Raw genomic sequence first — 3,776 nt, forward strand, 5'->3', positions numbered from 1 at the left:
GCAAATTTATTCATGGGACAATGGGAGGAGAAGCACATATACAATACACAGCACTTTAAGGAATCTATCGTCATGTATAAAAGATACATTGACAATATCTTGATCGTATGGGATGGGAGCGCAGAATCATTTATGGACTTTTTTAAACTTCTACAAATTAATGATTTTAACTTATCATTCACCTACAATTTGAACAAAGAAGCCATCAAATTCCTAGACCTGATTTTAACTGGAGAGGAAGAGGTAGTGTCCACAAAAAACTTCATAAAAGATGTGGACAAGAACAGTTACCTTCACTATAAGAGCAATCACTCTAAAAAATGGAAAAACAACATCCCCTATTCACAGTTCCATAGAATAAAGAGGAACTGCCATAAAAAGGAAGACTGCGAGGAACAACTTGGAACATACAGAAAAAGATTTGAGGAAAAACTTTATCCGAAAGCCATACTAGATGAAGCAGTCACTAAGACAAGGAATTTGGAGAGAGAGAATCTGCTGACATACAAGGACAATACGGCTAAAAAGGAGTCGCTCTCCTTCATAACTACCTACAGTTGTCATGAACAGACTATTAGGACTTCATTAAGAAACCACTGGGATATACTCTTGATGGACCTCATCTTAAAAAAGATCCTTCCACCCCAACCAGAACTGGTTTTCCGGAAATCACGCAACTTGAAAGACATTCTCGCACCTAGCATGTTACGAGAAATCCCACCAGAGCAAAACCCTAATTCTCTCCCTAAATGCGTTGGATCCTACAAGTGTGGACACTGTAACATCTGCAAATTCCTTAATCCTAATAGAAAAACCTTCTGCAATACGGACGGCACTCAATAATTCAAAATTAAAGAATTCATGAACTGCAATATCACATCTGTGATCTACCTGCTAGAATGCACATGCCACAAGAAATATGTGGGTAAAACAAAAAGAACCTTGAAAATTAGGATACAAGAACACGTACGGAGTATCAAAAACAAATCAAAGACCCATCTGCTGTATAGACACTTCAAATTGAAACACAATTCTAATCCAGAAGAGATTACCTTTAAAGCCATCGAACACGTGACCAGTGGCGAAAGGGGTGGAGATTTGGCTAAGAAGCTCTCCCAAAGAGAGATGTTCTGGATATTTCAACTGAAAACTACACACCCTATGGGCTTCAACGAGGGATATGAGATCGCACCATTTTTATAAGAGAAGTACCCTTTTCAAAAATCCTCCGATCACAGATAAACTACTTCCTCCTCTTCCAAGCACAATTCACTTTTTTTCTTCTAAAATATCACTATATGTAAAACTCTGTATATAGCATATGCACGATCTTAATAAAAACTTTTAATAATCTGTGCCTGACTAATTTCACCATATGGTACAGTCATACCGCACTGGCCTCACGCCCAATCCTGCCCGATCTTGGAAGCTAAGCAGTGTTGGGCCCAACCAGTACCAAGTGGGTAACCACTCGCGAAGATTGGGTACTGTATAAGAACGAGCCGTGTCGGGCTTTTAATAATAATATAACATGTATATGTATAAATCACCACAGCACAAAGGTCTATTATTATAATCTCTAATATCAGTCATACACGGATGCACTATCTCTATATTCGTCACTAATAACTAATATATGACCGATTATCACCACCATCACCTCACTAGCTACTTCTTCTTTTATATTATCTCACATAGATTAACAAATACGCACTTATTATTGTTTATTATTTTCTCTTTTCAACTGTATATCTTTATCCGCCATCACTTTTTCAAATTATCCTAATTTTCCACGCTTTCATTATGTATACTTTATAATATATTTTGCCACACCTAAGACCTAAATGGGTTCAATTTATCCTCATATATGCTACAATATGAGATCGAACTATATAGAAACAGTATTATATGGATTAATTCCAAGATTAATCCATAACGTCCCTCTGGTTGTATAAGTATAAATACCCCGTTTCTATAGCAACTTCCACTTAGATCATTACCGGTCCTCCAAAAATAAACCATTAGATAATAGTATAAGAATAACAAAAATCTGTTGAAATAGACACTAATACATGTTTCTCTTTATTCTTATATGTGCGAGCTGTTTCCATAAGGAAACTCAGCATTGCTATATGTCCTGGGTGACTAAGACTCCAATAAGATGGCCGCCGCAATGACTGACAATCTGCCTCAGCCTATACATAACCCAGACGATAATTTCGGATGAGACAGAATGGAACTTAGTACTGAAAGACCTCCACAAAATGGCCGCTATGATGACTGACAATCCGCCTCAGCCTATACGAGCGACAGATGACGACACCGCCCGAAACAGGAAGTGACGCGGCGAACAGAGCGGAAGTGATGCAGAGGTGCATCAACACACGGATCCGCAGACCGGAAGCGTGGCGTAATCGCGCATGCGCAATAAAAAGATTCCGATAAAGGAAGTGGGGCGGAAGTGACGTCGGACCCGTCCCCGGACTATTTTAACAAATTTATCACATTCTATAACTCGTTTTTACTATTCAATCAGTGCCCTGAGGTTATTATCTCTGTCTGAAGATGGACGTTTCCGCCCCATGACAAGTCCTAAAGGCAATTGTTGGATCTCCATGTAGAGTCGTCGGACATCTAGTTGCAATATATACAGAATGTGTCCCATGTGATGCCCAGCATGTCTGAGCAGCACCAAGAGGTATAGCATACCGTCTTTTTCTAAATATGTTTTATTTATATTGCAGTGGCAGCAAAACGCCCAATGTACTACAGATGATGGGCTGTGATTTTACAATACAGGAATTAGTATTAAACCATGTACAACGTTAAAGATGAAGCACAGTGGAACTTGGCATGAGTAAAACCTGTCCCCGCTGCATAGTAGCACTTCATATACAGATTCAGTCGCATTCGCACACAGATGTACAAATGTCACACATCAAATGAATCAGTGTTGCCTAGTAAATTATAGTAGTTTGGGCATTCGCAGTTGTTTTATTTAAGCGAATAAGATACACATTTTGGGCAACTAAGACGGCTGGGGCGGCCAAGTTGCCTGGGACCTGGCACAACTGAAGCCACAGTAGAGGCGGACACATCTATACAATCACATAACACATCCTTTGGTCTTCAACTATCTACTGTTTTCAGTCTATGCAGAGCCAATTGCTTTGAATAAGAAATGTGCGGGTTCGGTTCTCTGAGAACTGAACCCCCACGAACATCAAGTTTCGAGCCTGGATCCGAGTCCGGCTCGGTACTTCCCGCCAGACTTGGAAACCAGAACGAGGCAAAACGTCATCATCCCGCTGTCGGATTATCACGGGTTTTGGATTCCATATAAGGAGCCGCGTGTTGCCACCATTTTCACTGTAGTCCTGGAGAGTGTAGCAAGCAGATGTGTCTCCTCAGTGCCTGTGCAGGAAAGTGGTGTGGCACGTGGGGTGATAACCTGCTCTCTTATGTGTCATTCTAGTGCTGTCTTGTGCTGCATCAGTCCAGTGGTGGTGTCTTGTGCTGCATCAGTCCAGTCCAGTGGTGGTGTCTTGTGCTGCCAAAAGTCCAGTGCTGCTGCTGTATAAGTCCAGTGCAGTGGTGCTGTGTTGTGCTGCATCAGTCCAGTAGTGGTGTCCGGTGCTGCCATAAGTCCAGTGGTGGTGTCCTGTGCTGCCATAAGTCCAGTGGTGGTGTCCTGTGTTGCCATAAGTCCAGTGCTGCTTCTGTAAAAGTCCAGTCCAGTGGTGCAGCCATATAAGTTCAGGGGTACTGTTGTATAA

General features: G+C 41.3%; 1 pseudogene; it reads left to right on the forward strand.

Moving 5' to 3' along the window:
• The first annotated feature begins 1,376 nt into the window (after positions 1-1,376).
• On the forward strand, positions 1,377-1,496 carry LOC134912922 (5S ribosomal RNA; annotated as a pseudogene).
• The last annotated feature ends 2,280 nt before the right edge of the window (positions 1,497-3,776 follow it).

The sequence above is a fragment of the Pseudophryne corroboree genome, chromosome 4, assembly GCF_028390025.1.
Source record: "Pseudophryne corroboree isolate aPseCor3 chromosome 4, aPseCor3.hap2, whole genome shotgun sequence".
NCBI classification, from domain to species: domain Eukaryota; kingdom Metazoa; phylum Chordata; class Amphibia; order Anura; family Myobatrachidae; genus Pseudophryne; species Pseudophryne corroboree.